Below are 21,225 nucleotides of genomic sequence, written 5' to 3'. Positions count from 1 at the left end.
CTGGCACATAGAAACCAGAAGCTTTGTAGGCATAAAAATAATGAAGTTCATTCTCTAATGTATGGAATCCTTGAAGACATTTATAAATGTAGGAGGTATATATAGCACTTGACTCTTTGTGTTTAAAAAAGAAAAGGAAGAAAAGGATTATATTCACTGGAAAATAGAGGGTCTCACGAGAAATGTATAGCACAGAGTGCCTGTGGGGAGGAAAGTGGGTAGTCAGCGATAAAGGTAGAAGAGGGACTTTGACTCTGCATGCCTTGGCACTTTTTGAATTTTTTAACCACCTTAACCATTTTTATAGTCATTTCTGTGCTTCATTGATCCATTAAATAACAAGAAAATACATTTAAAATATAGGGAAGTTAAGTTTATCTAAAAATTTCAAATCATTGGCTGGGCACAGTGGCTTATGCCTATAATCCCAGCACTTTGGGAGGCCAAGGCAGGCGGATCACAAGGTCAGGAGTTCGAGACCAGCCTGGCCAACATGGTGAAACCCCATCTCTACTAAAAATACAAAAATTAGCTGGGCATGGTGGCATGTGCCTGTAGTCCCAGCTACTCAGGAGGTTGAGGCAGGAGAATTGCTTGAACCCGGGAGGCAGAGGTTGCAGTGAGCCGAGATCATGCCACTGCATACCAGCCTAGGCGACAGAGCAAGACTTCATCTCGGAAAAAAAAAAAAAAAATTCAAATCATCTTCGCCATTTTAAGTATATAGTTCAGTAGTGCTAAGTATATTCGCATTGCTGCGTGTCACATCTCTAGAACTTAAACTCTACGTATTAAAATACTACTGTCATTCCTCTCCGTACCAGCGCCTGGTAACCTGCATGCTACTTTCCTTTTCTTATGAATTTGACCACTCTAAGGATCTCCTATAAGTAGAATCAGACAGTATTTGTCCTTTCGTGTCTGGCTTATTTCACTTAACATGGTGTCTTCATGATGTTTCCATGTTGTAGTATGTGTCAGAATTTCCTTCCTTTCAAGGCTGAATAATATTCCATTGTACGTGTAGCCCACCTTTCGTTCAGCCGTTCTTCCATAGATGGACACCTGAGTTGCTTCTCCCTCTTGGCTATTGTGGATAATGCTTCTATAAACATGGGTGTGCAAATGGAACCTTTTGAATTTTGAAGGATGTGACTATATTCCCTATTTTTAAACCATATTAAACTAATTAAGTTTTAAATCACAGGCTGGGTGTGGTGGCTCATGCCTATAATCGGAGCACTTTGGGAGGCTGAGGCAGGTGAGTCACGAGGTCAAGAAATGGAGACCATCCTGGTCAACATGGTGAAACCATCTCTACTAAAAATACAAAAATTAGCTGGGCGTGGTGGTGCGCGCCTGTAGTCCCAGCTACTCAGGAAGCTGAGTCAGAAGAATCTGAGTCAGAAGAAACCTGGGAGGTGGAGATTGCAGTGAGCCAAGATTGTGCCATTGCACTCCAGCCTGGGTGACAGGGTAAGACTCTGTCTCAGAAAAAAATAAAAATATAAATAAGTAAATAAATAACAGACATATGGTATTCATGAATCAATTTCCTGAAAGTATCCTCTTTAGCAAAAAATTATATATTTAGCGTTCATGGATGCACAGGAAAACTGCTTTAAGGTATAAGTAGTTTTTTATTAAATTTGTCTTTTACCTATTCTTTTACAAATTCTTTGGGGTTTTTCTTTGTACTCAAGCTTCCTCAAGATTTTTAAAGACAGATCAAAATCATCCTCAGTGGCAATCCTGTATTTGGCTTTTGATTTTGTTTCTCTCATAGGAGGTCGCTTTACTGAGGGAGCGAATCTCTCATCCTAGTCTCAGTATTGGTAGTAGATTTAAGTCAGCGATTGGCAGACACCCCCAACCCCACAGTACTGTGGCTTCCCCCGTTGTGGGCGCTCACTCACACACTAGGCAATGCTGACCTCTCCAGGTAGGCAGTTTTCCCTCAGGTTACATTGGAGTTACCTGCCTGAAAACCACAGACCTACTGCAATGATGGGATTGTGTAAAGAACAAGTTACCTTCCTCCAGGACAAGGTGATTCTTTGAAACCTTTCTTTTAAGCCTATCATTTTAAGACAATTTAGTTGTATTGAATTTTGAGCTGAAGCCAGTTGCAAATGTCGCTGCTTGTGTTTGCATAAGAAGGAGGAAGTATGCTGGTTTTCCTTTCCGTATTCTAGAAGCTGGCAATTCTTGCAGACAGAGCTGCCGCTTTAAGAACTGAAGCAAGTTTTCTGACATCCGAGACTATTTGTCTTTTGGGGACGTCTTTGTCTAGCCTGCCTGTGGAACCAGGTGATAAGGCTGTCTTGGAAGTGAGTATCGCTCTGCTGTATTGACCTCTGATAGGCCATGACATAGCCCATGTAACATACAACATGAACGTTACTAAGACTAATTTGATGGCTATCTCTAGAGCTACTCTTTTGTCACCTTCTAAAGAAGACAGGGAAGATAATATGAATGGGGTTATAATAGGAATAATCTTGAATCTGTTTTAATTTATACAAAATACATTTATAAATGTTGGTACATTCATGTTTGGATACTGGCTAAAACCTTTTTAGGGAGAGTAGCCTGTATCTTGCACAACATTCCATTGTGAACAGTAAGCTGGATCCCCGTCCATGAAGACATCATCTCGTGCCAGGGACTTTGAAGCCTCTTCCTAAGAGGTAGATAGGACGATCTCCGTTTTGCTGGAAAGGAAGCTGATACCCAGAAAGAGGCTGTAATCTCAGGTCCCCATGGGTAGTAAACAGCCCTGGTTTGAAACCCAGGTGAGCCCAACCTGCAGAATTGTACTTTCCCCCTTTCCTCACACTTTGCATTTGTCAAATCTGATATGAGGGCCCTTAGCTCTTCAGAACCAGAAGCTGTGTGTGATTGAAGGGCTCTATTAAACCCTAGGATTTGCGTTGACTCGTCGCTCCCGTCTGCTTCCTCTCCCCAGGGTAGCTTCTGTCTGAGTTTCCGTTTGCTTCCCACCATCACTGCCTATCTAGGTGCAATGTCATCCTAAGGAACCTTCCGTCTCGTTCCTCAGCTGTAAGCTGAATTGAGGAATGCAATGTTAGGAATCCCAGTGTTGCACTGACTTCCTTTTTAGCCCTTGGATTCTGGTTTGCAGAGAATTAAAGAGACTTCCCAGGATTCAGACCCTCCCAGTGAGAGGATTCTCCTGGCTCTGCCGAAACTGCTGGCTGCTTAGGAGCAAAACCATATGGCTCGCTTAAAAATCCCTTTCCTAGAAGAAATCTGTAACTGTGTTCTCTGTCTTCCCTTATCTCTGAAGATTTCAAATGTATTTGTGGTAGAGGCTGAGAAAGAAGAGAAGAGCACAGTAATGAGGATATTAGTGAATGTACGAAGAGAGCCATAGATCCCGACAGTGACTGAAGCCCCAGGCAGGAAAAGCCCCGTGGACCGGGCCTCAACTGAACATAGCAGCCCATCAGTGGAAGCTTTCTTGTTTCTGGCAGGTGGCCTACGGTTTTATCTATTACTGCTCTGTAATCAGAATTGAGCCAGGATATTCAAGCTTCTTATCTGAATGATGGGAATTTGGTTTTCTGGTCTTCCGAATTTTGCAGGAGCCCAAGAATGGACTTGATGTTTTTAATATCGTTTTTCCTCCAAAGGAGGAATATAATCCAGACAGGTGAGCCATTCTGTGTGTTTAAAGTCATTGGAAAACCTCTGCAGTGACTGGTTTGAGGCTGTCTTTAACCCACATTGAGTAGTTACAGATATACTTTATTTTGGAGGATGAAAAATCAAGAAGTTACTATTGCAATTTGGTGGGAAGCTTTGAATTCCAGGGTTTTCCTTTGTACTCAAGCTTCCTCAAGATTCTTCCAGGCAGATCAAAGCCATGGGTTTTGGGATCCCCTAATTGCAAATGCAGTTTTGCGTCTTAAAATCTAATTCAGTCCTTAAGTTTTTTTTCGTATCTTCCTTTCTACTCCCCAGTTTAAATCTCCATTTCTACTTCTAGAAATCCAGTCAAACCTTATCACCTCCATTTAGAATTGATCGATAGCAACTGGTGAGCAGGTTAATTATAATCGCAAAATAAACGCTGAAGTCTCAAAGTTCACCACTTTTGCAATGTTTCCAAACCCCTCGGGACCATGCCAGGAGGCGCTCATTGACCCGTTCGGAGCAGGTGTGGGAGTCTGAACCAGGGGCAGACAATCGGATCTGATTCAAACAACTCAATTCGGTTTCTTATCTAAAGGTTTTCCTATCTTACAATGTCTGTCATTTCAGATTAAAAAAGAGTTCATCAATTGAGCTGGGAAATGGCAAGTTACATTTTGTTCTGATAAAAGTTTTCTAGTTGTGTTTTATCAGCTTGGGTTGAAATTGTATGTGTCTCTGTCAAGGTCTGCAGTGACCTTTTCAGATATTTTTATCAGGTATTAGGTTGGGGAGTCCTTTTTTTTTTTCTTTCTTTGACCTAGAAAAGAATGACTTGACTTCCAAGATCGTAAATCAAACCAGGTAAAGAGAGGCAATAATACAGGTTACCCCTCAAAATTGAGTAGGCGGGGAAAACAAACAACAAATAAAACCTTTCCCTAGCATTTAGGGAGAACTTAACTTGACCCTAAATAAAGAATGTGGTTCCCACAGAGTGCACAGATATAGGAAAATACTGCTTATTTTAAAAAAGAAAATGTTTTCCAGGCCAAAAACGGCTTCAGAAAAACATGTAGTTTTGTTTTTTTTTTTTTTTTCAAATGGTATCAGGGAAACTTCCTTCTTTTATTAAATTCAATGTATATTTATTACAGAAAAATGAGAAACTCAGATCAACCAATGTGAAAATGATTGGTAATCTTACCATCCGAAGATAACCACTGTTGTGCATTAGTCCTTGACTTTCAGTTATCATACATTTACAGGCATGTGTGTAACTACACTATTAAGTAGTCATAAAAGTTACTGTTTAAAGTCCTTTCAGCACCGTTGGCAGTTTCTGCAAAATTAGTGACCCAGACTGGATCCTGAAATACTGCTGCCTTAAACAGAGCTGAAATGAGAAACTGAATGGGAGAGTCGATGTAAAAACATATTTTTCAGTCTTACAGTACATAATTTATAGCCACGTGAAAACTAGAGCGTATTTGTACATTTTAAATTAGGGTCCTTGAAGTGAGGTGACCCCAGGACGTGTGATTTACAAGGCCCCAACTCACTGGGGAATGAGAGTCACAGCTCTAAATCTGCTATTTGAAAATGATCCTAGCAGCGGCAGGGAGGTGAAAGCACATTGGTCTGGCAAGAAACCCTGGGATCCTCTCCCAGACCCCTCTCTTCCTGCCGTGTGACTCAACGTGCCTCTCCATGCTTGCGTGGCCATTTGTAAGGTGAAGAAATCAGGCCAGGTACAGCAATGGTGAGAAGGGCTGCTCCACAGCCCTTTGGAGATGTTTAAAATCCAGTGTCTTCCGGCCATGCCCCATGTGATAGTCGGTCAGGCTGACTTTGTCTTTCCGCATACCACAGAGGTACCTTCAGTGACATAAGCCTTCCTGTGCCTGCGTGGACATCAAACTCGAATTCATGCTTGCCGGTGTCAGGTAGATTTCCATGGCTGCTTGCCTCGTTTTAAGCAACTCTGTGCAATCTTGGGTTTGATGGACTCATTTTTTCTTTTTAACTTTTAATTTACCTTCGGGGTGCATGTGAAGATTTGTTACACAGGTAAACTTGTGTCATGGGGGTTTGTTGTAGAGATTAGCTCATCACCCAGCTATTAAGCCCCAGTACCCAATGGGTACTTTTCTGCCCCTCTCCCTCCTCCTACCCCCCACTCTCAGTTAGACACCAGGGTCTGTTGTTTCCTTCTTTGTGTTCATAAGTTCTCATCATTCAGCTCCCACTTATATGTGAGAACATGCGGTATTGGGTTTTCCATTCCCGCATTAGTTTGCTAAGGAAAATAGCCTCCAGCTCCGTGTGTGTTCCCGCAAGAGACACGGTCTGTTCTTTTTTATGGCTGCATTGTTTTTCTGATACAAGTCGACCTCAGGTGCTCTGAGTTTCCTGCTGCTTGGGCTTTGCTTGTCTGTTAACAAACCCGCTCAGTGTTGTCTGCAGGTCTAGGCAGTGGAGGAGAGTTCATAGACGGTCAGCTCCCTCCACACTCCAGCTCCACGTATGTGATTTGCTTCATCCATCCACCAGCCAAGAAATAACTTTTCCCTGCTCCCTGTGAGCCTGGCACTGATCAGGCTGTGAAGATGTGAAATGAACAGAAGGGTCTCGGAATCTCAGCAGCTTAGAGCTTGCTAGGGAGGGATGTGCACTCTTAGGGAAGGGGATGAAGAGCAAGGAGGCTTAACTGGGTTCTGCGGAGCCCTTGGGATCCCGAAACTGACCTTGGCACCTGAAGGCAAGGCAGACTGTGGAATCCTAAAGGATGAGTAGAAGTTTGCTGCCTATGGGAAGGTCATTCTGAGCCCAGGGCTTAGCTTGAATCAAGCAGTTCTGCAGTCACAAGTGGAGGGCAGGTGGGAGGTAGGAATGCAAGCAGAGGCGTGGCCTTGAGGGACATTTGAAGGCTGGAAGAGTGAGCGGGATTCGAGCAGCACTGCATGTGGAAAGGTGCAAGCTCCTGGTTCGTGGTTTTGTTTTGCACCCATGCAGGGTGATGAGCACCTCCCACCGAGTCACACATTTCCCGTCGGAAAAGGAACTCTGGTTAACATGAAGCCACACGCTTACAGGCCTGTTTTGGAGGAGTTATGCGAAGTGCTTCAGCAGTAGGGCAGGGCGGCTGTATGGTCTGAGTTCAAGCTGAGGGGCAAGAGGGGACAAAACCCAGGCTGATTCTAGTCCCCAAATCTGGATCCCTGCCCTGGGAAGGAAGAGGAGTGTTGGCTAGTCTGACCTAGGAGGCCATGCATCTTGTAATCCTGCCTCTTCTTCTACTTCTCTACAGGTGGTGGGAGTGGCCTCAAGTAGGGGTACAATGTAGATAATCACAGGGAACCATACTATGGTGCAAGGATGGATTGCCAGACCCTATAGAGTAGATTCGCCTGCCTCCCAGGAGGTTTAGTGGTGAAGAGGAAGGGCTCAGGTTATCCGGTGTTTCTCTCTAATTTGAACCTTTCTCACTTTGCTCCATCGCCCTCCCTTTAATTTTAAGTTCAATTTCTACCTTTTAAATAAGTTTAAAACAATTTTTTTTTTGGAGACAGGGTCTCGCTTTGTTGCCCAGGCTGGTCTCTAACTCATGGGCTCAAGCAATCCTCCTGCCTCAGCCTCCCAAAGTGCTAGGGTTACTGGTGTGAACCATCATACCCGCCTAAATAAGTTTTTTCACGTGAAAACTTTCAAACATAATAATAGAGAGTAGAATGTTCATCCCTCAGCTTTGACAGATATGAAGTCATGACCCGCCGTTGATCTCCACATTCCTCTTTCCTCCATTCAGTGTTATTTTGAAGCATTTTCCAGACAGCATGTCATTCCACCCGCAGACACCTTTGTGTGTATCTCTGAAAAATATAAGGACTCTTTTATTTAAAAAAAAATACAGCCCCAGTGCCATGTTATCATCCTGAAACAAACTGTCCCTATTTACTATCATTAAATATCCAGTCACTGTTCAAATTTCCAAGCTCGTCTAATTGTCTTTAATGCCTTGTTCACATCAGGATCTAACTAAGTCTGGTATTGCCATGTTACACCTCTTAAGTGTCTTTTAATCTATGCGTTTCTCTTTCATCTCCTTTTCTTCCCCTTGCATTGTGTTTGCTAAAGAAATGAGGCTCTTCCCAGAGGACGTCTGCAGGCTGGATTTTGTTGACTGCATCCTCTTCGTGACATTGAACATGTTCCTCTGTCCCTGTTGCTCAGATTCAAGTTTGTGACGGTGGCAGCCACGGATGCTTATCGCCTAGAGCCTCTGCTTTGTCAGGCATTGCCAATGGTGGTGTTCTTATGCCATCATTCCTTCCGTATTTGTTAGCTGAAATTCTTCTGTAACAAGCACATTTATAACTTATTGAATATTTGATTTTTTTATTTTTATTTTATTTATTTTTTTTAAGACGGGGTTTCACCATGTTGGTCAAGCTAGTCTTGAACTCCCGACCTCAGGTGATCCGCCCGCCTTGGCCTCCAAAGTGCTTGGATTACAGGCATGAGCCACAACGCCCGGCCCTTATTGAATATTTGGTTACCTTGAGGTACAGTTTGTCTAGGAAAGGCAGGATCCATGCCTACTACTGTCACTTTATTTTTCATTGTTCAGAAGAATGAATTAGTTCTGTAGCATCCTTCATGATTACCAATGAAATTAAATTGTTTTCAGTATGATTAAGAACTCATGGACTTTGGCCGAGTGTGGAGGCTCATGCCTATAATCAGCACTTTGGGAGGCTGAGGCTGGAGGATCACTTGAAGCTAGGAATTTGAAGCCAGCCTGGGCAACATAGTGAGAGCCTGTCTTTACAAAGAAAAAATATTTTTTAATTAATCACGGCTAGCGGCATGTGCCTGTAGTTCCTGATACTTGGGAGGCTGAGGTGGGAGGATTGCTTGAGCCCGGGCGTTTGAGCCCGGGCTGCAGTGAACTATGATCCAACCACTGCAGTCCAGCCTTGGTGACCAAGCAAGAGACTGTCCAAAAAAACCCCTCATGGGTTTAAACGTATATGATGTGTTTCTATCCCTGAAGTCTGATTGATGCTCAGATTGTCCCATCTTTGCTAGAGGGAACTTGCTCAAACTGAGCTCTTTTGACAAAATCTTAGTTTAATAGTTTCATGCTTTCCATCCTATAAAATGTCCTAATCTCTTTTTATGGGTATTCCCTTGCCAGGCCTGGATTTGGCCATTTCCCCCAAGAAACCTGGCTTGTGTCAGTGAGGAACGACGTTGGGAGATCAATCTCAGGGCTGGCTCTGCCAGCTGGGCTTGTTGCTATTGATTGCTATTGGGTTAGTCATTCAATAAGCAGAGTTAGGAAATACGTATCCCTCCTGCTCCAAAGATAAGATAAAACACAGCATATTTTCATACTGATGCTTTCAATTCCACTTTAGGGCTGAAAGGCTTTTACTTGCTTCATTCATCTTTAAAAAGAAACTGTGGTCAGCTATACATAAGATAAAATGTGGCATTTTAGCCATTATGAAGCGTGCAGCTGGGTGGCATTAAGGACACCCACACTGTTGTGCTACCGTCACCACCATCCGTCTCCAGAACTCTTTCATTTTCCCCAGTGAAACTCGGTTCCCATTAAATAACCTCCCAAACCCCCTTCTCCCCAGTCACAGGCAGCCTCCATTCTGCTTTCCGGCTCTGTGAATTTAACTCCTGGCGTTAGTTAAGTGGAATGATACAGTATTCTTTTGTACTAGGCTCTTTTGCGGTGGCAAAGTGTCTTCGAAGTTTATCCATGTTGTCGCATGTCTTTTTACAAAGGCTGAATGATACCACGTTGAATGGATCGACCCCGTATTTTGTTTATCGATTCATCCCTCCACAGACACTTGGGTTGCATCTGCCCTTTGTCAGTTGTGAATAATGCTGCCATTTTTACCCGAGTGAACAAATATCTCTTCAAGTTCCTGCTTTTACTTCTCTTGGGTATATACCCAACCGTGGCATTGCTGGATCATAGGGTATTTCCATGTGGTTTTGAGGAACCACCATCCTGTTTTCCACAGAGACGGCACCATTTTATATCCTTTGTGGCATCTTTACATCTGTACATCTTTTCATCCACACCAAAAATCCGATTCTCAATGACTCCAATGTAATTCTTCGTTTTCTTTATGCCATAACATCTACCTCTCCGAGCAGTGATTGCAAAACTCCCCCCTGCAGTCCGAGCTCCGGGACCGCCCTGTGCGCCGCGCCTGGTCTTGCCTATTGACGCGGGGATCACCCGCAGTGTTTATGGCTCTTGCCTGTGGGTTCCTCATCACCTTCCTGGGCTGGTGGCACATGGGCAGGATGATTAAATAAGTGCATTAGGGACACAGGCACACAGAAGAGAGAGAGAGTGTGTGTGTGTGTGTGTGTGTTTTATCAAATGGATTGCCCATATGGAGGTTGAAGGTAGAGGCTTGAAAGAGGAGGCAAAGGTGATCAGAGACCTAATCCAGCTTTGGGAGTGAATGGGTGATGGCAGAGGCCATGGAAGGAGGGAAAGTCACAGGCCAAATAGGGAAGGAAGGCCATGGGGGGAGCCAGTGGCCATCGCCTTTCTCTTGAGCTCCTGTGGCTGTGGTGTGAAGGGAAGAGCTGTGGGCTGCATGTGTATGGCACCTTCCATGTGCCCCTGACGCCTGCAGTGTGCACAGGCTAGGGGTGGGTCATCCCAATGTTCCCCGCCTGGGGGGGCCTTCGTGTTTGCTTCACCATCTTTCATTCTCTGCTGTCCTTCTCTGTTGTCATGGAAGGATCATGCTGTGTCCTTGGAGCCTCCTGCACAGCCCATGCATTCCCTGTGGGGCTGGGGTGGAGGTGAGGGAGGACGGATACCCTGTAATCAGTGGAGTCTGGTCATGTGGCCCAGGCCGATGTCATCGCACTCCCCACCAGGGATATAGACCTATGTTTTCCTGGGAGCCTCGTTTGCTGGGGTGAGAAGATCTGGAGGAACTTCTGAGTAGGGAGTTGAGGACATTTTGAGTAGGCTATGGAAGTTACAGAAGACTGTCTCACCCCCAGCCCTGCAGAAGCCTCCTGCATCACACAAGGGCTGGGGACTCTGATTCCGCACTGGCCCCCACCCTTGATCTTCTGGCTCAGGACACATGCTGGGAAGTGGATGCCATCGCCAGGGAGGGAATTTGCTTAACCAAAGGCTTCTTTTTGACTGGTGCCCTGCTGGGAGAAGAGCGGATTCTACAGTAGTTCTGGAGAGAGCTCAGGTTTTGCTGTGTAGGCTGGGCTGAGTCTTGGTCCTCATAGGGAAGGCCAAGGTCTGTGGAGCTCCTGCCAGTCGCTCTTGACTCTGGAGGTCAGACTTGCTGCTGCCTGCCTGTCATGGTGGGGAAGAGCTGGACCCAGCAGCCTTGGCTCACAGCGAGTGCTGACCCTGAGCCATTGTTACTTGGCACCTTGGCAAGCCATCTGGAGCGATGGCCTCATTTTTTCTTTCTACCCTCGTAATTCCATAACGGCTTTTATGTGGATGCTTGTCGTTCCTAGGTCTCTCTCACCTGACTGTGGAAGAACTGGAAGGAAAAGAGGGAGAATTAACACAAACAAGGTCCTGCCACCCCAGCAGCACAGAGGGAGGCAGAAGGAGCATCTTGCAAGTGCAGGAGAGCCTGTGGGGCGGTGGGGGGCCTCTGGCCTCTGCATCTCTGTGTGGCTTGTCTCTCGTCAGGCAGCTTTTGACTCATCTCCAGGCACAATTCCTGAGCGTCAGTCCGTGGCCTCTGTTCTCACTGTAGCTTCTGGTGCTGTCCTTTCATTGGATGATAGTTCCATTAGTCTGGAAGTATTTGCAGGGCAAGAATTATGTCACATTTCCTTTTGGGGTCTGGAATACAATCACCAGGTCCGTGCCAGACACATGCTCATGTTCCTACACTGAAGAGATACAGCCCAGATTCACTCTGAAGCATGTGGCAGCTTTGGCTCACATATTCAGACCTCCGCCAGTGGCTCTGCCGAGACATCCTGGGGTGGTGTGGGGAGCGGAGCCAACTTTGTAAAAGGAACCTGAGAAACAGGAGTCCAGGGATGAGCCTGTCTGGATCCCTCGCCAGTTTTACAGGGAGAAGGACCCTGACAGTCGTCCGGGGAGATTGAGGGAGCAGAGCCACCCAAACCCTAGAAGGCCAGGAGGCAAGGGGAGAGTGCAGAAAGTTCTAACATTGTGTTCTCAAAGGTAGTAACATGGGAACAGGGCTAACACTGGGGACCTCCTGAGTCTGAGGCAGGGGAGGAAGGTGCAGGTGGAGATGTCCTGGGTACAGAGGTATAGGTGGTGGTTGCTGGTGTCTGAGGGCCAAGGACTGTGCACATGTAGGATCCTGCAGCCTCTGTTCAAACCCTTGAGAGCAGGAGAGAGCCCCTAGGGGAGTGGAGAGAGGGGTGGAGGAAGAGCTCTGCAGAGCTGGCTTCTGATGCAGTTGGGGGCCTTGGGAGGCCCCGAGCTAGGCAGGGGAGATGAGGTGGACAGGGTCTGCCTGTAAACACCCCTGGCTTCACTTCATCCCTTGGTGCTCTGCTGGGCCCTGATGGCGCCCTCTTGGCTTCCAAAAGCCCCCACAGTCTTCACATTCCACCAGTGTTCTGGACTTGGAGCACATGACTCAGTCTTTTCCTGAGCTCAGATTTCTGGGGTTCATCTACTTTGTCCATTCCCATGTTGGGTGCCGTAGCCCACATTGTTTCCCTCCGCCTCACTCTGAGTAGATTCCCCAGGATCCTTCCCGGAGAGCCCCTGGAGGCACCAGGAGAGCTGTGCGTGCCAGCCTGCCTCTCAGCCCCATCATAACAATGCCACAGGGAAACAAACTCCCATCAGACCCTGTTTAAAGGCCTTTGAAGGCGGTAAGTGCCTGTCAGTCTTGGAGGATACTGACTCCCTGCCTGAAAAGCTTCACAAAGTGACAAGACACTTTTCCTTTGGGGAATGTTGATACTCGGTTTCCTTCCCTGTGTAAACACATCTCCCGGAGTGGCATTAATATTGGGGACCTTTCCCCAGGACAAAGCAGAGGGTGGGGGGAGAAGGAAGAGGAGGATGGACCTGCCCTCCAGAAGGGGAGACCTGGCCATATAAGCAGCTGTTGCTGGTGCAGGGGGAGCCCACTAGCCAGACCCTTTTTCCTTTCTTTTCAGGGCTTTTGCTTATAATCCTTATCGGGACCTCCAGCTTTTTATTTGGCAGTTGATAAGGAGAGGCAGGACTGTAGTAAGCGGTGAAGGAAGCTGGAGTCAGACACCTGATTTAAAAGTCCAGCTAGCCTGGGCACGGTGGCTCACTTTGAGAGGCCAAGGCAGGCAGATTGCTGGAGCTCAGGAGTTTGAGACAAGACTGGACAACATGGTAAAACCCCATCTCTACCAAAAATACAAAAAATTCTCCAGGCATGGTAGTATGTGTCTGTGGCCCCAGCCGGGGAGGCTGAGATGGGAGGATTACTTGAACCTGGGAGGTGGAGGCTGCAGTGAGCCATGATCTAGTCCGGGTGACAGAATGAGACTCCATCTCAAAAAAGAAAAGAAAAAAATTCTAGCTTTACCCCTTACAGTGCCATCCATTTTTCATGCCCATAAAATTGGAATGGAAATTACTCCATAGAGGCTAAAAAAATAATATTCATAAAGCATAGTACTTGGCATGTAGTAGGTATCTATAAATGTTAGTCCATCCTTCTTTCCTTCCTTCTTTTCTTTCCTTCTTTTCCTTTCTCCCTCCCTCCCTCCTTCCCTCCCTCCCTCCCTCCTTCCCTCCCTCCTTCCCTCCCTCCTTCCCTCCCTCCTTCCCTCCCTCCCTGCCTCCTTCCCTCCCTCCCTCCCTCCCTCCTTCCCTCCCTCCCTCCCTCCTTCCCTCCTTCCCTCCTTCCTTCTCTGTCCTTTTATTTCTTTCGTTTGAGATGGAGTCTCACTCTTGTTGCCCAGGCTGGAGTGCAGTGGTGTAATCTTGGCTTACTGCAACCTCTGCCTCCCAGGTTCAAGCAGTTCTCCTACCTCAGCCTCCCAAGAAGCTGGGATTACAGACGTGCGCCACCATGCCTGGCTAATTTTTATTTTTAGTGGAGACAGGATTTCTCCATGTTAGCCAGGCTGGTCTCGAACTCCTTATGTCAGGTGATCCACCCACCTCAGCCACCCAAGGTGTTGGGATTACAGGCGTGAGCCAGTGTACCCAACCAAATGTTAGTCATTAAGCCAACCATTAATAAATTGCTAGCTACTATCATTAAAGGAAATACTTAAAATAGGATCTTTTGGGTTTGACTTTTTTTTATTTTTGAGACAGGGTCTTGCTCTGTTGCCCAGGCTGGAGAGCAGTGCAGTGATTGTAGCTTGAACTTCTGGGCTCAGGCACTCCTCCTTTTGTCGCCTCCTAAGTAGCTGGGACTACAGGTGTGCATCACCATGCCCAGCTTTCTCTTTTCTGTTGTTAATTATTATTTCACTTTCTGTAGAGGTAGGGTCTTGCTCTGTTGCCCAGGCTGGAGTACAGTGGTGTGGTCATGGCTCATAGTAGCCTTCAACTCTTGAGCTCAAATGACCCTCCTTCCTCAGCCTCCAAAAAATGCTGAGACTATGGGTTTGAGTCACTGTGCCCAGCCTTGGATTCAGTCACATAAAGGGTTAGGTTGCACAGGAGGCTGCCTAGTGGAATTAAGTGGGGTTTTATGTTAGTGAGAATTGCCACCTTTCTCAGTATTAATCTACATTTAGGTCACAGACCCTGTATCCAACTTACTGTCTGTCATTTCTCTTGCATAAGGGGGCACATTTAGGTAAGCAGAGGCTGATTGGGGTTATAATCTTAGCTTTAGTATATTTTAAAGATTCAGCTGAGGGCCAGGCATGGTGCTTCATGCCTATAATCCCAGCTCTTTGAGGGGTCAGAGCTTGAGTTCAGAAATTCGAGTCCAGCCTGGCCAACATGGTAAAACCCTGTCTCTACTAAAACTACAAAAATTAGCCATGTGTGGTGGCAGGTGCCTGTAATCCCAACTACTCAGGAGGCTGAAGCAGGAGAATCACTTGAACCCCTTTGCAGTGAGCCACACTCATGCCACTGCACCCCAGCCTGGGCAAAGCAAGAAAAACAAGAAAAGATCCAGCTGAGGGAGTTGGGACCAGATGACTTTCTCCTGTGATGTTGGAACAAAAAGAAACAATGCAGAAGCTACTTAGGTTGAACTGAGAAAGGAAGAAGGACTGTGTAGTTCAGTAGCGTGTGTTCTGAGAAAGGCCTCACGGGGTTGGTCTCTAGTAATGTCTGGGAATACGTGAATCATTCTAGCTTGAATTATCATGGCCTAAAATTGTGTTTGCTGAAAAGCAGGGGTTAAGTCCACTGCCTTGTGAATTTCTGCCTGGAAGTGCATCTGTCCCATGGTGGCCACTCGATTCTGAGCGAGTTTGGAGAAGGAATGAAAACGAGGAGGAGTCACTTAGTAGCTAGTCGTCGTGCATTTCTGCACGACATACTTCCTGGATATTCCTACCACTTACTATTTGTTGGCGGTGGTGTTGTTGCCGTTACTGTTTTTGAAACAAGGTCTTGCTCCGTTGCCCAGGCTGGAGTGCAGTGGCATGACCGTGGCTCACTGCAGCCTCTAGCTCCTGGGCTCAAGGAATCCTCACACCTCAGCCTCCTGAGTAGCTGGAATTACAGATGTGCACTACCATGCCTGGCTAACTTTTATATTTTTTGGAGATAGGGTTTTGCCATGCTGCCCAGGCTGGTCTTGAACTCCTGAGCTCAAGTGATACTCCTGACTCAGCCTCCCAGTGTGCTGAGATGACAGGCATAAGCCACCATGCCTGGCCTCTCCGAGTGGGTTTATGGGCCGGAGTCGGGAACCAAATGGCCTGTGCTTTCGTCTTCACTGCAGGAGTGACGTGGACATGGTGTCCTTCTCAGAGGAGCTAAATGGGCTTGCCTAGGCTTTTGATTCTTTGTGAAGATGAATGAACTGAAACCAGACACCACTTAGATCTATGCGCCCTTCTACCTCTGACAATCTGTGAGATTCAGCGAAGGTGAACACTCACTGTTGGGGATGTTTTAATGGTTTTACTAAACATCGGAATAGAATGTGAAACCTAGGGGAAAGTGAAGGGTGATTATTTGTACTGTTCTGATCAGAAGCCGGGGGCTGTCTCTGGGCTCCATGTGGGAGCATGAGGACAAGAACTGGGCAGAGGTACAGACAGCAAAGAGGAGGATGCAGCCTGGGTCTTCAGGCCACGGCCAGCCAGGTCAGCAGAGCAGTTGTGGGGGAAGGTGTGATATTTGGTGGTGGCTTTGAGGCAAATACCGAGCGCTTATGGCATTCCCTGCTGTCCTGGCATTGTTGTTATTTATTCCCAGTGACTGTCCTGTGGGCAGGAACTGTAATGTCATGGGCAGGAGGAAAAACCCAGGTCACAAGGACCTGCCCAAGGCCACATGGCCTGAGGCTGGCGGGACCCAGGTCAGCCTAACTTTTCTGGCCAGTGTCCTCTCTGTTGACCTCGTGTCATCTGCACCGGGAGCTCCCGTTTCAGGGCATGTGGCCGAGTGCCCACTGAGGCACAGCCTGCGTGCCTGGCAGCTCTGCCGGGGCGGCTTTTCGGGCAGTCTCCTTCTCTCTCCTCTTGTTGCCACAGGACTCTCCTCTGGTCCCGACTTTTCTGGTTTTTCATTTCCTTGCCTGTAATCTTTTCCCTGTTGATCAGCAAGAGAATAATGTTGCAGCTACCACTGCCTCTGAGTTTATTCCTGGAAGACTGAGTCTTACGAAGACCCGGTCCTGAGGAATTTCCTGGCTGGATCAGCAAAGCCACAGTGATGTGCATTTGATTGATGTATTTTGAGGCTACATTGATTCCCAATTTTCATTTTCTTAGAAAGATGAGCACATTATTGATTAAAAGAGAGAAACACAATAGGCAGAAGGTGGAAGCCGCCTACTTGTCCATCTGCAGATGAATGAATAAATAAATGTGGTGTATGTGCACCATGGAGTATTACTCAGCCTTACAAAGGAAGGAAGCCTGGCACTGCCACGACGCAGGTGGAAGGAAGCCTGGCACTGCCACGACGCAGGTGGAAGACATTACGCTAAGTGAAACAAGCTAGTCGCAGAAGGACAAATACTGTATGATTCCACTTCTGTGATGCCCCTGGAGCAGCCAGACTCATGAAGACAGAAAGTAGAATGGGGGTTGCCAGTTGGGGTGGGGGTGGGAAGATGGGGAGTTAGTGTTTAACGGGTACAGAGTTTCAATTTAGCAAGATGAAAACAGCTGTAGGGATTAGAGTCGCAACAGCGCGAACACATTTAATATCACTGCACTGTACACTTAAAGATGGTTAACATTGTTATGTTGTATTATATGTATTTTACCACAGTTAAAAATAAAGAAGAGAAGAATGGAGAGACAGTGTACAGGCTTAGCAAGCAGAGAGTAAACTGAAAACCTGTTTCCCAACACCTCTTTCGATTTCCTTCCTTGGCCAAAGCTGTAGGTAGCATTAATGGAAGATGAGGTAGAACTATTCATCCAGCATTTGTTCTGTGTTGCTTTTCTGGCTCTTCGGTGCTTCTGTTTGCCCAAGTCTCGGTGTCACCCTGCTCTCACGGCAGGGCTGAGCACTAAGGAGAAGGTTATCCTTGGTGAGGAGGTGGAAAATGGTGATTTTAAACTGTTGTGCTACAAGCAGGTAGCCCAATTTTGATCTGCAAGTTTATCGTGTTTATCATTTGCATTAAAATTTTATGTCACATTCATAAAGTATAGCAGTGAATGCACCATCATAATTTCCTTTGGAATGCAAATCAGACTGGATTAAAACGATTACCCACATGCAATAAAAGACTGTAGATTGTGTAGCAGCTTCATGCTGTACCTGAGATGTCTGCCGAGTAAGCGAAAGTCATTTGTAAAAAGTCAGATTCTACTACTCGGCTTTCTGTCATCCAGATACGCTCCAGGAGCGCTGATGTCAGCGCAGGTGCTTTAGATGGGAGGAAGGTGGAGAGCCGGGCCTGTGGGGCCCCTGTTGCAGAGAAGCTCCGTTTCGTCCACTTTATGTTGATGTGTAAATGTTAGCTTGGCTAGAGAATTCTAAGGCTGGAGCAACAAAACAGAACAGAAAGAGAGAGTCGGGGAGAAAAGAGAGAAGAAACAGCGAACAGTCCGCTGCTGCAACACAAGGATGAGATAGGTGCTTCAGGGTAGATGGGAGTGGTCGCTGCGAAGGTTCGTGGACACGCAGGGGAGCCCAAGGCCGAAGGCAGGAGGAGATGACAGTTTGAGGAGGGTGTCTGTTTGCTTTGAAGAACAGGAGACTTCCTGCAAAGGCTGGCAGAGTGAAGGTTTGCTTTCTCCTCTTCCCTGAAGACTACCACGTCAGACAAAAAGAACCCCCAAATCAAGCAAAAGTTTCATCTGCAGTGAAATTAAGAGACAGCTCATACCCCCAACTATAGAAAACTGCCATATATAATATAAATCCAGACCACATTGAGGGAAAGACTTCGAAAGCTGGTCCGTACCTCTCGGTTCTCCAGCCGGGAGCAAATTTCCCTGTTAATAAAATAAATAAGGTAGGAAAGAACACGGCAATGTTTTCATTATTTGCAGACAAAAGACTGGTCAACTTCAGTAAACAAATCTGTAAGTTCCCTGTGGAGAAGCTAGAAAGCTTCACTGAAAGGCAAAGAGGGCATGACTAAATGCGAAAAGATACTGTGTCCTTGAATTGGAAAAAGTTGACAGCATTCTTTATTCCAGATGCCCTCAAGCACGTCTATAAATTTAACACAGTCTCAGGAAACATCGCAACAGCATTTCTGAAATATGACTCGTCCAGCTGATTATAAAATTTATATGAGTTATTGTACAAGAATAGCCAAGGTAATTTTTTAAAAGAAGACTTAAGAAAGGGGAACTTGCCTTATCAGAAATCAAAACAAACTAGAGAGGCGCTGGCACAGAAGCCAAAGCAGTGACGTTCGCTGCAGCGCTCTTGTGTGTGGCAGTGAAAAAGGACTTGCTGAAATGCAGCCAAGGGATTAGGGATGAGAAGCTGTAGTATAAAAAGATCGGCATTAGCATTAGCACGGAATCCTGCCGAATGGCACACACAGCTAAACAGCTGTGGGAATTATGGAGTAGAATGTAAATGTTATGTGCCTTAAATGCAAAACTAATAAATCCTCTCCAAAGAGAGAAGTGGATCTGTGCTGATAGGAAAAAATGTCCAGATACGCTTCCCTGAAGACACAGCTGTACAGGAGTATGCATGTTGCGATCCCACGTGTGTTCCGCACACTGCCCTGCTTTTCCCATCCTGAGGGGCCCCTTTCTGGGGGAGGATTATATCCACCTCCCTGATGACACAGGCTTGGCTATGAGATTTGCTGTAATTAAGAATATGTGACTCAAAGTTACGATGCAACTTCCACACAGAGGCATTAAGAGCCATTACTTGGTTCCGCCTTGACTTTTTGCCCCCTGTCATGACCCTGGCATGAGCCACATAGAGGATTTGCCTTCAGCCTGCATGTCCGAGTGAAGCACACACAGAGAATTTCAGCCAGCTTGCAACTGACGTAATGTGAACAGCAGACAAATGTTGTTTGTACAGCATAACAGCTTAAACAGCACCAAAACAAGCGTGTTTTATGCATATACATTCGAACATGGCTATAACATACCTCCTATATCCCAGATACCCTTTTGTCATGTGTATAAACAGGTATGTACAAGGATGCCTGTTGAAGCATTGCTATTTCAGCAAAAATATTGAAAACAATCAGAATATACATCAATAAGTATGATAGTCAGTTTAGGCTGCTGTAACAGAATACCATCGAATGGGTGGCTTTAACAACACTTATTCTCAAAGTTCTGGAAGCCGGGAAGTCCGAGATCAAGTCACTGGCAGATTGGTGTCTGGTAAGGGTTCCCTTTCCTGCTTTGCAAAAGACCATCATCTTGCTGCATCCACACATGGGGTGGGCATAGGGTGACATCTCTTCTATCTTTTTCCTTTTTTTTTTTGAGATGGAGTTTCCCTCTTGTTGTCCAGGCTGGAACGCAGTGGCACAATCTTGCCCACTGCAACCTCCGCCTCCTGGGTTCAAGCAATTCTCCTGCCTCAGCCTTCAGAGTTGCTGGGATTACAGGCGCGCACCACCACACCAGGCTACTTTTTGTATTTTTAGCAGAGACAGGGTTTCACCTGTTGGTCATGCTGTCTTGAGCTCTTGACCTCAGGTGATTCGCCCCCGCTTGGTATTCCAAAGTGCTGGGATTACAGTCATGTGTCACTATGTCCAGCTAATTTTTGTATTTTTAGTAGAGACAGGGTTTCACCATGTTGGTCAGGCTGGTCTCTAACTCTTAGCCTCAGGTGATCTGCCCACCTCGGCCTCCCAAAGTAGTGGGATTACAGGTGTGCGCCATGGTGCCTGGCCTCTGTCTCTTCTTTGAAGGGCACTAATCCCATTCATGAGGGCTCCATCTCATGGCCTGTTCCCCTCTCCATTGCACAGCCTCCAAATACCGTCACGTGGCGGATTAGGATTGCAGGCCTAACATTGGGGTATTCATAGAAATGTAATCCATAATAATAAAGAAATGAGTAAGTAAAATGTGACGTATTAATATAATGGAAAACTATGAATCAACTCAAGTAAAGTAGCTCCACATGCGTAATTAAAACCGGAAAACATAATAATGGGCAAAAACAAGACTGGAATGGCAGGTTCCACAGGGCCAGCTATTGTATCTGCAATGTTGCATTTCTTCAAAAATAACCGAAGTAAATATGGTAAAATATAAAGATTTGAAAAAGCCGGGGTTTAAGAGTGTTTGCTATATATATTTTTCTCAGTGACCGAAATATTTCATAGTTTTTAAAGAAAGCAGTCATGTAAATCTTTAAAATTGTAAAGCAATGCTAATGTTCTTCCGAGGAACAGTTATACCTGTGGGTAGACATATATATATATGAATTGGAAGGATATACACTAAATTCAGTATAGTGATTGGATAGCAGATGGTAGGGGAATAAACGGAATTGATTTTTAAATTTCTAAAAATAAAAATGTTAATTAATGAAATAGAAGGTATCTGGAAAAATAGAAAAATTGTCAGTCACTTCTGCCCCTGGGGATGGGTAATGGTGCTGGTGGAGACCTTTTGTTTCTATGTGGCATTCTTTTGTACTGTTTGAACTTTTTTTTTTTTTTTTTTTGAGATAGGGTTTTGCTTTGTCACCCAGGTTGGAGTGCACTAGAGCAATTATAACTCACTTGTGGGCATGAAGTCCCAGGTTCAAGTGATCCTCCCACCTCAGCCTCTGGAGTAGCTGAACTAGAGAAGAGCCACCATGCCCAGCTAATAGGTTTTTTTTTTTTTTTTTTTTTGGTAGAGATGGAGTGTTACTGTGTTGCCCAGGCTGGTATCGAACTCCTGAGCTCAAGTCATACTCCAGCCTCACAAAGTGCTGGGATTACAGGTGAGAGCCACCATGCC

General features: G+C 45.9%; 1 protein-coding gene across 6 annotated transcripts in view; it reads left to right on the top strand.

Moving 5' to 3' along the window:
- The window catches only part of GATA4 (GATA binding protein 4), an 84,206-nt gene that overhangs the window by 38,332 nt on the left and 24,649 nt on the right, over positions 1-21,225 (top strand). The window lies entirely within an intron of this gene.

The sequence above is a fragment of the Callithrix jacchus genome, chromosome 13 (assembly GCF_049354715.1).
Source record: "Callithrix jacchus isolate 240 chromosome 13, calJac240_pri, whole genome shotgun sequence".
NCBI lineage: Eukaryota > Metazoa > Chordata > Mammalia > Primates > Cebidae > Callithrix > Callithrix jacchus.
The sequence above is the reverse complement of the archived record's forward strand: the minus strand, read 5'-3'. Positions and strand labels throughout refer to the sequence as shown.